This window comes from Tamandua tetradactyla, chromosome 2 (genome assembly GCF_023851605.1).
Source record: "Tamandua tetradactyla isolate mTamTet1 chromosome 2, mTamTet1.pri, whole genome shotgun sequence".
Lineage (NCBI taxonomy): Eukaryota > Metazoa > Chordata > Mammalia > Pilosa > Myrmecophagidae > Tamandua > Tamandua tetradactyla.
This window is the reverse complement of record NC_135328.1, coordinates 6488625-6505726: the sequence shown is the minus strand read 5'-3', so window position 1 is coordinate 6505726 and position 17102 is coordinate 6488625. Positions and strand designations below refer to the sequence as shown.

Genomic DNA, 17102 nt, shown 5'->3' with positions numbered 1-17102 from the left:
GTTTTTGGCAAGTGTACACTTCCATGACGCCATCACAATCAAGAACATTTCTCCCTGATCCCTCTTAGCTCCCCCTTCCCATCCCTGGGAAACCACTGATCTGCTTTACACTACCATGGATGAGTTTGCCTTTTCTAAAATTTTCTATCAATGGAATCATATAATATATTCTCTCTCTCTCACTCGCTCTTTCTTTTTTTTTTTTTACCAGGCTTCTTTCATTCAATCCAATTATTTTCAGATCCATTATGCTGTAGCATTTATCAGCGTTTCATTCTAGCCCCGTGGACAGGGTAATGCGATGTGGGAAGGACTCAGTGTGATGTTGCTGGCTTCGAATGCAAGTGACGCACAGAAGGTGGAAGAGGCAAGGACACGGGTTCTCTCCCAGCAACTCCAGAAAGCAATGCAGCCCTGCTGACATTCTGATTTTTGCAGAGACCTGTGTTGTACTTCTCACTGACAGAACTGTAAGATAATAAATGTGCATCATTAAAAGCCACACAGTTTGTGGTTATTTGTTACACACAGCATTAGAAACCTAATAAAGATTTTGAATGCATTTTCATGTGCTAATTACTACCCACATATCTTTGTTGGAGAAGTGTCTTTTCAAGCCTTTGGCCCTTTTCTCTTTGCAGCTTACTCTTAATTAATTAATCAATTGTTTAACAGCTCTTTTGAGGAATAATTTTTACAAACCATTAATTCCACCTTTGTAAGCATATAATGCAATTATTTTTAGTAACTTTGTAGAGTTGTTGCAACTATCATCATAACCCAGTTTTAGAAAATCTCCATCACTCCAGTGAGTTCCTTTGGGCCTTTTGAGTTGCTCCCTTCTCCCACTCCCAGCTAGAAAACAACTAATGTGCTATGAACTTTTGGGAGATTTCATATAGATGGAATCATATGATGTGTAGTCATTTGGGTTGGGGTTCTTTCACTTAGCATGTTTTGAGCCCCATGCATGTCGTTGCATGAGTGAGCAATTTCTTCCTTAGGATTGCTGAGTGGTGTCCCATTACCTGCATATACTGTATTTAATTTTTCTGTGCATTAGTTGATGGACAATTGGATTGCTTTCAGTTTAATTATGAAAAATACCTCGTGAACTTTTGCTGGGTCATGCACTATGTTTATAGTAAGTTATTGTTTCAGCTTGCTAAAGCTGCTGGAATAAAATATGCTAGAAATGGATTGGCTTTTATAAAGGGGATTTATTTGATTACAAATTTACATGTCTAAGGCCCTGAAAATGTCCAAATTAAGACATCCAAAGAAAGATACCATGACTTTGAAGAAAGGCCACCAGCACCTGGAACACCTTTGTCAAAGGCACTTGGCTGGTGTCTACTGGTCCTTGCTCCTGGGTAACTGCTTTCAGCTTCTGATTCCAGTGGCTTCTCTCTAAGTGCCTCTGGGCCCTCACTTAGCTCCTCCGGGCAAACTCTGAGTGTCATCTCTTAGTTTGGCGTGTCCTAATGTCTGTGCCTCTTAGTTTCATCTCTCTGCCCTCTTTGGTGGCTCTGAGCTCCTTCTATTTCTGCCTTTTATTCTCTTCATAGAGAATAAAAGGCAGACCCCAGTAAAGAATTAAGACTCACCCTGAACGGGCAGAGTCTCATGTCCATGGAAACAACACAGTCAGAAGGTCCCCATAAAATTGGGTGGGTTAAATCTCCATGGAAACAAGTTAATCAGAAAGTCCCACCCACAGTTGGGAAGGTAACATCTCCAGGAAAACCTACTCAAGGTCTCAACCAACAATAGGGCTGTAATCCAACAAGATTGCATTAAAAGATCATGGCTTTTCTGGGGAACCTAACAGTTTCAAATCAGGAGAGTTATGCTTAACTTTTTAGAAATTGCCAAACTGTCTTCCAAAATGGAAACATTTCACATTCTCAGCATGAGCAAAATATGAAGATTTAAGTTTCTTCACATCATTTACAGCACTTGTTGTTGTCTGATACTTTTATTAAAACCATTAAAAAAAAAACCCATTCAAATGAGTGTGAAATAGTATCTCGTGACTTTATTCTGCATTTCCCTAAAGACTAAGAGCATCTATTCATGTACTTATTAGCCATCTGTATACCTTTTTTAAAGAAATTTCTTTCAAATTTGGCCCATTTGCCTTCAAATTATTTCATTGTAAGAGTTCTCAATATATGCGGAACATAAGTCTTTTATCTGATACAGAATTTGTAGGAACTTTCTCCTGTTCTGTGGCTTGTATTTTCATTTTCTTAATGGTGTCTTTTTACACTCAAAACTTTTTATCTTGATGAAATTCCCATTTATCAGGTTTTTCTTCTATAGATTATCCTTTGGCGTATGATTCTATTTACTCTTGATCCAACCCAAGGTCAAAGAGATTTTCTCCTATACATTCTTCTAGAGGTTTTATAGTGTTTGCTTTGGCATTTCAATCTAGTATTCATTTGAGTTAATCTGTGTGTACGGTATGTGGTAAGGACCTAAATTAGATTTTTAGTAGGTTGAGTTCCAATTTTCCTCACATGATTTATTGAAAATACTATCCTTTTCCTATTGAATTATCTTGGCATCTCTTTCAAAAATCAATCAATTTATTTTATGTTAAATACCATCGATGTCTTTGTAACTGCAGTTCACATTCTATGCATATGTTTTATATTTTGTTTCCCTTCAATTTTAAATCTTATTAATATCTACCAGTTAAAGATCATATTATTGGGCCATAAGGAGTTCTGAGCCATGCTGTAACATGAATGAACCTTGAAATCATTATGCTCAATTAAATAAGCCAGGCACAAAGGACAAATATTGAATGATGTCACTTAGATATCTAGAAATAGCAAATTTCCAGAGACAGCAAATAGAATAGAGATTATCAGAGGACATGGTGGGTGGAGGAGGTATTTTTGCTTGATGGGTATAGTATGGAGAGTTTAAAAAGAAAAGAAAATCATATACCAGATTGTCTCTGGATAAAATATTGGAATAAAAATCAGAAGCAATATCCATTCTAATTTTGGGGATCTGAAAATTATTTGGAAAATACACTTAGAACTTCAGCTTTAACTATTTATAATAAATTTATATTCTGCTACAATTTTTCTTCGAAAAAGTTTTATATCTGTATTAGTGTTTCCTGCAGTTAATCTCCTGGAAATATTCCATCTCATGTGATATTCCAACTTGTATGAAATACCTCTCATTGGTAAACTAAAGATACATGCATAAGTTTCTGGTAAATTTTATTTAAATCTGAAGTGAAATCTGACTGCTATATTACTTTTACTTTTTTAACTAACTGAAATATAAATAGAAATATGGCAGAACATGTGACTGGAGAAGTGAGGATAGCTGGGCAAAACCCCATAAACAGCCTTCCATTATGAACTCAGATTCTGTGAATAAAAGGACCTGTCCAAATCACAAACTAAAGCTAAAAATCCAACCAAGTACTTTAAGAAAAAATAAATAAAGAAAAAGAGGCCATCAAGAAAATTAATTAGGATGTCCATTTTATAGCTTTGTTTTTACTGGGCTACCTGAAATTGGAGAGTGATACAGTTTTTAAAGAAAACATTTTCATTCTTCTGTATGAAACCAATGCTGACATGACTTATTACCCTATAAATTCAAGACTGAATTACATCTATAAGTCAAGGACAAACTTGTGGTTTCTGATTTTCTGAGCACAGAAATCCAACCTTTCAACAATTTTGCTTTACCTGACCCTTGGAAATGAGCACCCTTTGTCCCTTCTTGCCTCCATACGCTTTCTGCTTTCCAGCCTGCTCCTCCTCTAAATATGTCCAGGTCCAACTCACAGCACCCCACTGAGTCTGCATGCCAGGACCAGCACACAATGTGCAACGCCAGCTCCAAGCGGCAAAGTCTAAGGTCACTGCTTTTCCACATGTGGTTTCACCCCATATGCATTCAGACCACTCGGGGGGCTTCACAGAAATGCACAATCCTTCCACACAACCCTCCCCCAAAATCTGAATCTCTCAGCTTGGAACCCAGAAATATTCATTTTAAACAAGCACCCCAGCGGATCTTCATATGAGAACCATAGCGTTCCATCTACATGAAATTTTGTTCAACTCATATGCACCTATAGTTTTGTTATGGGTTCTATTCATGTTTGGTGATAGGATTTTGAGATTGCTTTGAAAAGAAAACACATGGAACTTGTACCTTAACATCTTTATACTTATTAAACCATGGAAGTTCTTCAATTAAATTCTATGTAATGAGGATATTGTTCATATCTTTGGGTAAAAATTTTTTTTTTATGCTTTAGTTTGTAAGCTACTGAAATGCAATACATCAGAAATGGAATGGCTTTAGAAAAGGAAATTTATTAAGGTGCAAGTTTATAGTTCTAAGGCTGTGAAAGTGTCCAAAGTAAGGGATCCAGATAGAGATACCTTAACTCCAAAGAAAGGGCCAATAAAATTTGGGGTTTTTCTCCCAGCTGGGAAGGCACATGGGGATGTCTGCTAGCTTTCTCTCCTCATTTCATAAGGCTTCTCTGGGGGCGGTTTCCTCCTGCATTTCCAGGGCTCTCTGGCTGTGTGGGCTCTGCCAGTACTGTGGGCTCTTTCCAAAATGATCCCCTCTTATAGTGCTCCACTAGCAACCCCACCTTGAATGGATGGAGACATGGCTCCATGCAAATCATCTAATTAAAAGTTCCCACCCACAATTGGGTGGGTCACATCTCCACAGAAATAATAAAAATGGTCTCACTAGCAATATCATAGGAGGATTAAAGGACATGGCTTTTCTGGGGTATGGGACAGTTTCAAATCTGTGCATGCACATATTTATTGCACTCAATATATCAATGATTGCTCAATAAATAGATTTAGAGTTTGAGTTGGAATCCATAATAAGAACAGCTAATAGTTACATGATGCTTACTCTGTGCCAGGCATAAGGACCTTACATAGGCATGTTCTGGGAAAGAAAATAACCCAAACTATCTTCTGGCCTTCATGAGCCTTTGCTAAAATGGACAGATCAGGACCAAAGATGGTGGTCACTAGCAGTGGCTGCCTCTATAAATTCAAGCCAGGTGTGTGGCTGTGTAAGAAATGAATATCATTAAGTCCACCTGGAGAATCACTACGCAAATTATTAGCTCAAACATCCCCATTATCAAAGTTTCTTTAATGATTCCAGTCTGAAAAGAAACAGACTACTTTTAAAGATGAACAACCAAGTAGAGTTTATAAATTTATTTTATAATCCTGTTAAGTTTCTTTCAACTACTAAAATTCATAAAATTGATAAACTTGTTCTACATTAATTTGTACTTGATAATCTAGGGAAAAAGTACTTTTGGTCCCTCATGAGAACTATCAGTTTCACAAGATAGGTTTGCTGTGACCTATCCTATAAAGATATGGGCAGCCAACATGATTAAAATCTAACTGCATTCAAAAAGCAGTTATGTCTCTTGAGAAACTCTTAGTATGATGCAATTATTTTGCTAATTCTCAAAATTTTAGGCTATTTTTCAGAAATGTGCAAAAATTAAGTTGTTGTGATGTCACAATGTTTATACTGAGCACAACACGTAAAAACTACCATTTTTATGTTAAATCCTTACCTGCTTTGTGGGTCTTTGGGGGAAAAAGGTGAATCCTTCATTTGTTATTCTGCAGAGGTAATGTCTTATCATCAATAAAAGGTCTCTCTCTCTCTCTCTCTCCATATATATATATATAAACAAGAAAAGGCAGTTTTTTGAGGACTTTATACAGTTAACTGTTTCTATTCTTTCAAATATAAAACAGAAAGTTAGATAGAAGCTCAACAGCAAGGCTGAATTTATATATTTCCAACTTATCCCAAGATAGACAAACTAGTTAGTCCTTGACGGGGCACATGGCAGGTGGGATATGGAGGGTGTCACTCTTTTTTTTCTTCTAAAATGGGCTTATTGAATGCAAATCATAATGCCATAGGATTCTCATGCAGTTATCTAATGACCACAGCACAAAAGTAGTTACTGGAACTGTTCCCATTGTTAATATGAATTCTTTGCTCTGCTGGTGTACAGGTATATCCTACTATGTGAAATGAACTAGTTAATAGCACATGCCCATTTTGGTTTCTCTGTTGGACATGGATGCCAAAATCTTGACTAAGATGAAGTTTTAGTTCATATCATATAAGCTGCATCTTCCCTTAGCATGAGCATCCTTATGTGGATATTCCAAAGAGTAACTAATGGAAATTGTCGCCCAGAACTCAAAAATTTAAAAAGGGAAATGCAGAATGTTATTTCCAAGTGTGGGGTTTTTTTCTTTACGAATGAAAAGAAATCACAGGAAATCAAAAGACTACTGTGATAACATTCACGAAAAAAGAATTACAGGACTACAAAGAAAAGCGGATTTAATCATCTCATGTTTGGGGGAAATATGTTTAAGCTTGTTTCCTTCAGGTATTACTGAAATGGATAAAGGATAAAATTTCAGCATCAAATCATGTTTCTAATCAGCCACAAATTTAGGTTAGAAAAATCTACAAACATCATGTGTGATCAATGTTAGGTACTCTATTAACTAGTATCATTATTAGACTATAATTACAGATTACTAAGAAAAAAATAGCGATTTATCAAATGCTGAAACCATCGATTCCTCTTATTAGATACGCATTTTGTGATCTAAAACAAACTCAGCAGTAAAATTTCCATTTATTTTCAATACTAATTTCAACTCCAAAATCTATACAGACTGATTAAAGCATCGAATAGAAAAACAAACAAATACAATACAAAGTCATGTTTTTAGTCAATTAATGCATTTTATTGACCATCTGAGAGGGAAAGGGCTATTTCTTTCTGCTCACTTGGCTTTAGCTCTCAGGAAAAGGGAGATTACGGCAGTCTGAGAAGCAGCTCTTGGTGTGCAAATGTCAACAGGAGTCAGAAAAGCAACCACAGCGTAGGTTGGTACATAAAGCAAAGCCTTAGAATTTCTAAAACAAAACTTGAATCTCACTTTTAAGAAAACAGGGCCACAACTCAAAACCTTGTCCTCATTTACAATCCACAGTCTAACTACACTTCAGTTTTAGATCAGGTCAGACCAGTGAGACACTGCCAACCAATGATTAATGGCCAAACCTAACGCAGTGCTAACTAAGACAGATCACAGGGAAGCAATGAATTCTGAGGCTGGGCGGGGCAGGTTGCTGCTCTTGCAAACCCACCGCCTGGAAGTGAGGATAAAGGCCACACTTTCACCCACAGAGAGCCCCTGGCTTAGCAGGAGAGTCACGCTGCCATGATAAAAGTAAACCCCACCTGCCGAGCAGAAGAAATGCCCTTTTGGACTTTCACTGGACTGTAATTTGCACACTGATCTCACCTTCCAGAGCTGTCCTGGTATTGTCTTCATTTTTTTTCTGAGATTTTTGACACTTTTTTTGCACAAAAGCATGTGTTGATAGATGCTGTGGCCATGGCAGTGATCTAGGGCAAGATAAATATCACGCTGCTATCATGCCTAATAAGGGGAGAGGAAAGGAAACATATCCAGGCAGAACACAGACGATACATTTTCATCCAGATACAAACTGTATCATATCATTGCTTAATAAGTCAGGTGAAAAAATACTGTCTATATAAAACATCTGTCTTAAGTTGGAAGCAACAAAACGTCAGAAATTTTGCAGTTAAGTGGCATTGTAAAGCAGTTTGCTTCTGGGTTAATAAAATCTTAAGAATCAGCAGTTTCATGCTTTTTTCTATGCCTTTTTCCTAAAAGCATCCCTTCTGTTCAAGCAATCTATTAGTAAAAGATGAATGCCAAATCGATGCTGACTCAAATACACGCAAAAAGAAAAAATAAACTTTCATTGCTCAAATCATAAATTTAAGATGATAAAAGCTTATTGTGAATGGAATCCAGGTGTTCTCTTCAAAATGAAACAATATATGCATGTCTCTAAAATCACATGCACATTTAAAGTGTATAAGTAGACAAGCTTAAATTATTTTAAATGTATACAATATTTAATACCATCACATAATAATTTAGTGTGTAATTTTAGTTGCTAATGCAACTAAAATTACACACGCTTTAATGCAATTCTTTTAAAATACTTTCATGCTAACAAACTTTCAAAATGCTGTTATGTAATTAGAAAATAACTACTTATTAATACCCGAAATATTGCAAAAATCTCCACTTGTAAATGTTCTAATATACTGATACCTGTATTAGTTTGCAAGTTGCTGGAATTGATAATCAGAACTGGAACAGCTTTAAAAAGGAGGAATTTAATAAGTTACAAGTTAACAGTTCTAAGCCTATAAAACTGTCCAAACTAAAAAAATTAAAAAATAAAATGTCCAAGCTAAAGCATCCAGGGAAAGATACCTTAATTCAAGGAAGGCCAATGAGTCCAAGAACACCCCTGTCAGCTGGGTGGTCACGTGGCTGGCATCTGCTGGTCCCTTGCTCCTGGGCTCCATTGCTTTCAGCCTCTGTTCCTGTGGGGGTTCCTCACTTTGCTTCTCTGGGGCTGGCTTTCATCTCTTGGTTTCCCTTGGCTCTCTCCAGGTTCTGGCTTGCTTTACATCTCATGGCAACATCTACTGGGCTCCAAGCACCTCCAAATATCCGTGTCCCTGTTCTCTGAAGCAACTGTTATCCAAGCATCTACATCTGCTCTCTCTGTGATGCTTCTGTCATTTTTCATGTTTCTCCGAAATGTTTTTCCTTTTAAAGTCTCGAATAATCTGGGCGGGCCGCGGTGGCTCAGCGGGCAGAGTGCTTGCCTGCCATGCCGGAGGACCTCGGTTCGATTCCCGGCCCCAGCCCATGTAAAAAAAACAAACAAACAAACAAAATACAATAAAACAAGAAAATGTTTAAAGATGTTTCCCTTTCTTCCTCCCTTCCTTCCTTCTCTCTGTCTTTCCTTCCCTTCCTCCCTCTCTCTTTGAAAAAAAAAAAAAAAAAAAAAAAAAAGTCTCGAATAATCTAATCAAGACCCACGTAGAATGGGTGGAGTCACATTTCCACCTCATCAAAAGTTCATGCCCACAATTGGGCGTGTTACATCACCTGGAGATAATTCAATCAAGTTTCCACTCTGCAATATTGAACTGGGATTAGAAGAAACGGCTGCCCCACAAGATAGGATAGATTCAAACTGGCACACCATCCATTAGCTCTGCCAGAAGTTCTCAACTCTGGCTGCACACCAGACCAGTAAATCAGAATCTATGGGTATAGGCCTGGACATAAGCACTGTAAAAATCTTTTCAGATAATTCTATTTTTTATTTAAGATTTTTATTTTGAGTTAATTGTGGATTCGTATGGGGTTGGAAGAAACAGTACAGCATTCCTAGGTACCTTCGAGAGTCCTCCAGTGGTAACAGCTTGCATAACTAGTCCCTATTGATTTTTTTGAAGTCACCTTTTTTGAAGTATTTATTTTGAAATTACTATAGATTCACAGGAAGTTGCAAAGATATTACAGAGAGGGTCCATGTTTCCCTCATCTCCAGGGTTATAGCTTACATAATTAAGTGATTCAAATTTACAGTAAAAGTTGAGAACCATCTAACTATCCTACAGAAAAGTGTTCATTTGAAGGATCACATTAACCAAGGACGAATATCAAATCTACAGTGAAACATACATATAGGTGAAAAAAAAAAAAAAAAGCTTTGCCTGCTCTAATCATACCTTTAAGAAAACTGACGTGGGCATTAATTTATATATCTGATTAATGAATATCAGAACATACATGTAGTATATAGTAGGCATGCATATCAAGCATGTATGGTAAATTGAGGGTTTTTTATTACACTGTCAGGAGAGGATGTACCACTCTGGTGGAATCCAATAGATTCATCCCTGGTTGGGTGCAGCTGAGGCTCCTGGAATCTTGGGCTAGGCCATCTAAGCCATGGACATGCTCTGGATATAACAACTTCTGCCTTCAAGGACAGAGATTTCACTCTAGCTGAGAGAAGGTAACTTTTCTTAGAATTCCATTTTGATTTAAATGTACTATTTTTCAGTGTATCTCTTTTTATAGGTATTTTAGTGATTGCTCTAGGTATTACATTATACATACATACATAACTTATCTTAGTACACTGGTGTTGGCATTTTACCAGTTTAGGTGAAGCATAGAAACCTTAATTCTATCTAGATCCACCTACCCACCCCACTTTATAGTACAATTGACTTAAATATTTCGCCTTTATACAAAGAGAACCAGATACTTTCATAATTTTGGCTTCAACCATCAAATTCAATCTACACAATTCAAGATGAGAAGGCTGGTCAATAGTACTTACTCCTTTTTTTACTCTTTTTTCTTTCTCCATTTGTGATGTCACACATTGCCTTCTTTTATCATCATCTTTCTTATTTAAAAACTTCCTTTAACCATTCTTTTAGGAAGGTTGGATTATTCCTTGAGTCATGGGCTCCTAGCCATATGACAATGTGAAGGGTAGATACGCTACTGGGCACTGATTGTGGGAGGGCTTAGAACCCAGGCTTGGAGCTCACCTTTAACCTAAAAGATAATCCAAGGCATTAGAGCTTCTGAACAGGAGAGGATTATGATGGAAACCATGCTTCACGGTGATTATTTTATTTATGAAGCTTAATATTCTGAATAATTTGCAAGGTCTGTTGGAAGGTTTTGTAATAACTTCAGTAGATATTTAGGGCTTACACCATGGTGGGGTAGGGCTGAAGGGAAGCAGCGACATTTGTCCGAGATAATCTAAGGAGATGAAAACAAAATTTGATACATGTTTGATTTCGAAAAGAAAGTAGGCATTTCTAGTGCCTACTCAGGTCTCCGGAAAGTACTACGTTAGAGCCAGCCCACCTTAATTAGCCATTATTCCCTGTGAAGAAGACCCCAGAGAGTCATCTTCAGAGAACTAAGTCATGATGTTATTACCAAACTTCCTCTGGATCTTTTTAAAAAACGTGTCATTTGCCCCTTAGGCTGGATACGCACAGTGTGTGTACAATCAGGACATGTGATTGTGCTGTTGTCCCATCAAGGCGGGGAAGGCTGAGGGCAAACGCAACTAAACTCGCAGAAGACCGGCAGCGCCCTCACCCGCCGCGCCCTCACCCGGTTACCCCCGCACCCGGCGCCCTCACACGCGCACCCCCGCACCCCGCGCCCTCACCCGCCGCGCCCTCACCCGCGCACTCCCGCACCCCGCGCACTCACCCGGTTACCCCCGCACCCGGCGACCTCACCCGCGCACCCCCGCACCCCGCGCACTCACCCGGTTACCCCCGCACCCGGCGCCCTCACCCGCGCACCCCCGCACCCCGCGCGCTCACCCGGTTACCCCCGCACCCCGCGCCCTCACCCGCGCACCCCTGCACCCCGCGCCCTCACCCACGCACCCCCGCACCCCTCGCCTTCACCCGGTTACCCCCGCAGCCGGCACCCTCACCCGCACACCCCCGCACCCTGCGCCCTCACTCAGGCACCCCGCGCCCTCAGAATGTGCAGAGCCGGCGGCTGCTCCCTGCGCTCCGCGAGGCTCACCCGGGCGGGGCTGCTCGGCGCCGGCCGCCGGCGGGAAGGACAGAGGGCGGGCACCCCCGGCCGGAGCCCTGGACCCGCACCCGGGCGTCCTGCGCAGAAACGCGGGAGGAGAGAAGCTGTCACTGCGGGCGGGACCAGCAGGAGCCCAAGTCAAGGGTGGCTTGCATTTGGATCACGCAGCGCTCGCCCACACCTCCTTGGTGCAGAATCGTCGCGGTGGGATTCTCAGAATTTAAGGTCACAGGGAACAACTATGTGTTCAGTATTGAAATTCATCTCACCTTGTATCTGCAGCCATTTATTCTGGTTGACGTTTGCATTGCAGCATATTTAACTGGAATTCAGTTTATGAGGAAATAATGTGGGAGAAGTGATTATGACCTGTGATTTGATGTGTAAAATGACAAAATGTAAGTGATGAATTTCCTATGTAAAAAAAAAAAAAAAACGTATTTTTTCACCCTACTGTAAGAATGAAACTAAAATCTTACATATACATTTTCACTTTAATTGCTCTTTCCCTATCTGCTTGAGCGCTAATTTTTCTCGTAGCCAAACAAAATGGTAAAGGATACATTTGGGGAGCATGTGGCTGACAGACTCATGCAATATAATATGAATTAACTTTGTGATTACATTTTTCTATAGCTGCATCATTAGAGAAGTGGTGGAGCCCTGGACAGCGTCATGGAACCCACTGGGTTTAGCATCAGCAGGGCCTTTCCAGACAGAAACCTTCAACACTTAACTGTCTACTAACATAGTCTTGTCACACCAAGTACCAATATTTGCTTGGATGAATAATATTTACATGGAAGAAAGCTATCTTAAATTCTCAGCAATGAACCCAACATCGTGTGGGTTAGAGCATTACTCAACTGCGTTAAAGCCCCATCATTCAAAGGGTAGGAAGCCTACGGAAAGTTGTTCAAATTCTACTACATATGTGATGTCAGGTTACTTAAACTCTAAGCAATGCACTTAGAAAAATGGTAGATCTATGTGAGTACCTCCAAATTGGAAGGAGTGAGAATAATCATATGGAAATTTGATAGCTAATACATTAAAGATTGGAAAGCAAGCCAATATCACAAACCATTTCTCACCCCATATCACATCATGGGGAGTTTTGAATGACTTGATTACTAGCTGTGCAGAAAACACACTTAACGACCTCATGATGCCATGTTTAACATGCCAAAATGAGACAAGAATCCAGGGCAAAAAAAAGCAAGAAAACCTACAAGTACTATGGGCATTATTCAAATAATTCTAACTCACTCTGCCTGTGAATATCAAAATATAATAAAATCAAAGTCACTAGTGCAATTTAAAATTCAGCAAGGAAAAAAAGAGTCTTGTTAGTTCATCCAGTTCACTGTACTCACTTAAGGAGGATATGAGTGCTTCTACGGTAATTGAAATTCCATAATTTTTTTCTCCCTCAAACATGTTCCCACTTGGCATTTCATACTTTAAAATGTTCATGAGAAATTTTTAACAATGGACCTGTCATTTTTTTGCACATTATCTACTCTACATCCTCACTAAGAGTTGTCAAATCAATCAAATAGAACCTCCTAGGATACTAAATTAGTTTTTGAAGTTGATCAATCAAATGCCATTTTGCCATTTTCATCATTTTGTCTCTGGGTTGCTGCACAATGAGAGAAAATTGATGCACCTGTATGGTTTGTAATGGCTGTGGGTCATTCTGGTAGATTTATTAGCATGTGTAGTTAAAATGTAATACCAGAAATTTTCTTCAGATAAAGAAAAAGAAAGGATTTGAGTGAGAACACATCTATAAAACTGCATTTCTGGAGAACAGACTAGAAAATAAGTATGTGAGATATCTTTTTACTGAAATCACTGCCTCTTATTATATTCGTATTTGAAAGACCTAAGCAAGGAGAGAAGCATGTTACATTTCCCTCAGGATCCACAACAGGTTATTTTCATAGTTTGTGAGAGTGGAATTTAGAGAGCATTAATATAACCTTTGTATTTTGCTGATGAAGAACAAATCCCAAAGTATTTGAAGGGATCTGAACAATGGAAAAGGTTATATTTGTTGTTCACTGTAGTTTGAACCATGTATTAGACTAATTATACAGTGTCTTAATATGGAAAGGATAACTATCATATGATTGAGTTAAACAAATTGAAGAATTTGTTTATTCTGACTCAGTGGATCCTGTTTTATTGGCTTATATGGAGGATAATTATTAGTTGATCCATTGTTCTACCTCTAAAGCTCAGTCAAATGAACATAGGTTTAGTAAATTAAGCTAATTCAACATTATGATTTAATTGGGCTTGGCGGGATGCAACAAGTAAAATCTACTCACCATATCCTAAAACTGTCCCTGTCCATTTTGATCCTTTGGCCAAATTATGTCTGCTTTGTAATTTTCAACATTTTCTTACCTAGGTTAAAATTTTTCTCTGAAATTGTGACAAGTCTTTTATAATCTACGCCTGAGACAAGTCAAAAGGTGTTTCAATGGAAAAGAAAACGGACCTTTGTTTTAAATCTAAGATAAAAATAAACAAAACCCAGACACGCATCTGCTATGCTTGTTCCCATGTGCCCACAAGGAAAAGAGAAAATAAAATCCCTGTCAAAAAGATACTGATGCCACTACAGGAAACATCATTCATGATTTGGAAATTGATCTCCAGCAAATGAGGGTAAAATCACCTTTCTCTCAGCTACCTAAAAATAATTTCCATTTGTATCAAAAGAATATCCTTTAAGAAATGTGGAAAATTGATTCTGGATGGGAAAAGGAAATACAAGTCATGAGGAAATTGAGAGGAAAATACGCATAGATGATTTATCTTGTCACATTTTATGTCGAGATATTGAGCGTATCAAGGAGATGCATTCCTGATGATGAATAAAGACAGACTGATGAAAACTTTAAGAGATGTTCTTTGATACATGAGATTGTGACTCTGAAAACTGTAGCCCCCACATCAGATTTCCTTCCACTATTTACCATCCAGAAAAAAACCATGTACGTTGATTTACAGTCTTTATTTTATGTAGACCAACACTCTTGCATACAAATGTGTAAACTGAATACTAAAATGAATTCATCTCAGTTAAAAAAACTAACTAACTTTGCCAGAAATTTCTTTGCCACTCAGCATGAATCAGTGCCTCATGAATGGATTAAGATGCTCAAGGATTACAAAAATCTACCAGACTGCTGGGGTTCATCAACTAAGTTGTGTAAAATGACCAATTCCTTTCTAGAATTTTGACCTATTGTTTGGGTGGGACCTTTTGATTAAGTCATTTTCATGGAGAGGTGACTCACTCAATTCAAGGTTGGTCTTTCTCTTTTGTTGGAGTCCTGTACGAGATGTATACATAGGAAAAAGAAATGCCCCCAGACATGTTAGAGAGAACTGGTACAGCCCTGGATGCTGACAACCTTTCTTCAGTGCAGGTATCCTCTTGTTGATGACTTAATTTGGACATTTCCATAGCCTTAGAATTGTAATTGTAACTAAATAAATCCCCATTGTTAAGGGCCAATCCATTTCCAGCAGCTTTTCCATACCAAAAAACTCACTTTCACTGCAGGCTGTTATGAGACTCAGTCTCTGGTTAGCTGCTACTGACAGAGAAGGACAAAAAAAGTTTCTTCTCCAAGAACAGGTTATGCATGGCCAATCATTGATTATCTTTTTTTTTTTTTTTAACATTTTTTATTGTATAGTATAACATATATACAAAGCAAAGAAATAAAAAGTAATAGTTTTCAAAGCACTCTTCCACAAGAGATTACAGGACAGATCCCAGAGTTTGTCATGGGCTACCATATGATGCTCTCATATTTTCCCTTCTAGCTGCTCCAGAATATAGAAGGCTAGAAAAATACATTTTTATCATCATAACCAACTTTTTTCCTTTTTTTGGTGACCAATATCATATAATAAAAAAAGCTATAAATTTCAAAGCACAGCACCACAATTAGTTGTAGAACCTATTTCAGACTTTGACATGGGTTACAATTTCACAATTTCAAGTTTTTACTTCTAGCTGCTCTAAGATACTGGAGACTAAAAAAGATATTAATTTAATGATTTAGCATTCTTATTCATTTGTTAAGTGCTATCTTCTATGTATAATTCCATCATCACTTTTGATCTTTCCACACCACTGTTTCGGGTTGTTTGGGCTATAGCAATTCTAAATTTTTGATATTGGAAGGGTCTGTCACTAATATGGGGTAGGGAGATGGAACTGTCTGATGTTCTGGAGAGGCTGGGCTAGATTTCAGGACTTATCTGGACCAGGGACCCATCTGGAGGTTGTAGGTTTCTAGCAAGTTACTCTAGTGCCAGGAACCCTTGTGGAATCTTATATATTGCCCTAGGTGTTCTTTAGAATTGGCTGGAATGGTCCTGGTTGGGGGTTGGCGGGTTATGATAGTAAGGTAGTAAGGTCTACCTGAAGCCTGCATAAAAGGAACCTCCAGAGTAACCTCTCAACTCTATTAGAACTCTCTCTGCCACTGATATTTTATTAATTACACTTCTTTTCCTCCTTTTGGTCAGGGTGTAATTGTTGATCCCATAGTGCCAGGCTGGATTTTTCCCTGGGAGTCATCTACCACATCTCCAGGGAGACTTTCACCCCTACTGATTGTCTTTTGATTAGCAAATTTGGATCATTAGGTCCTTGCTCAGAGGGCATCTATTATTTCAACTCACCCTGAATAAACAGGGCAGCAATTACTGTTTTAACCCCATCCTGGACAAAGCCCAATGCTACCTTTGTTTCAACTCTTTTGGGACAGGGGCAGAGTTTAAAGCTTAAAGATGTAGGGTTTGCTTAGAGACAAAGGGGAAGGTTGGCTGAAGGAATTCATTTGCTGGGCAGGTGGGGAAAGCTCAACTTTGGGAAGCCATCGGAGCAGTTTTTGGTGCCCTTTCTGACCTCCATAAAGCACTTTGGAACTGGTCTATGTCCCCTTCAGGGGTCCCTGGCCCTGTTTTGGCTGGGAAAGACCAACTTGGGAAAGTCCTTTCCAGGATGACCCTCCTCCAAGAATTTACCTCTAGGCAAAATAAATGCAAAACAATGAAAGGAATGTAAAAAAACCATAGAGGTGGACAAACTGGACAAAGGCCTGCTGACTTCAGATACCCAGGAGAGGGAGGTTTGTTCCCTGGGAAACAGTGAGGACACCTAAATGCTTGTAAACAGAGGAACTGCAAAACAACTAAAAAGAAAAAGTTCAGGACAAGATGGAGGCCCAATAAGATGGGGGAAAGTCCTGCACAGTGCATTTGCCTTTGGCAGACCTTCCTAATAGGAGGGCTGAAGATCAAGAAACTCTCTGTCTTGTCACAAGCTGGTTACAAAACCAGGAAACAGATATCCTATAAAGGTAAATCCTAGAATAAACATTCAAAAGTATTTAAACATACAGTGTGCACCAACAGTACCAGACAAAAAAGAAATAGGAAATGATAACCCATTCAAAGAAAGAGGATAAAAATACAGAAAAC

At 38.7% G+C, this 17102-nt stretch overlaps 1 long non-coding RNA gene across 1 annotated transcript; it reads right to left on the bottom strand.

Moving 5' to 3' along the window:
* Positions 1 to 213: 213 nt before the first annotated feature.
* Positions 214 to 11145, bottom strand: LOC143658895 (uncharacterized). Its single transcript, XR_013163357.1, has 4 exons — positions 10342 to 11145; positions 7389 to 7492; positions 5618 to 5666; positions 214 to 468 (listed from the first exon to the last, which is right to left on the bottom strand). It is a non-coding gene; the product is annotated as an uncharacterized LOC143658895 (long non-coding RNA).
* Between the last annotated feature and the right edge of the window lie 5957 nt (positions 11146 to 17102).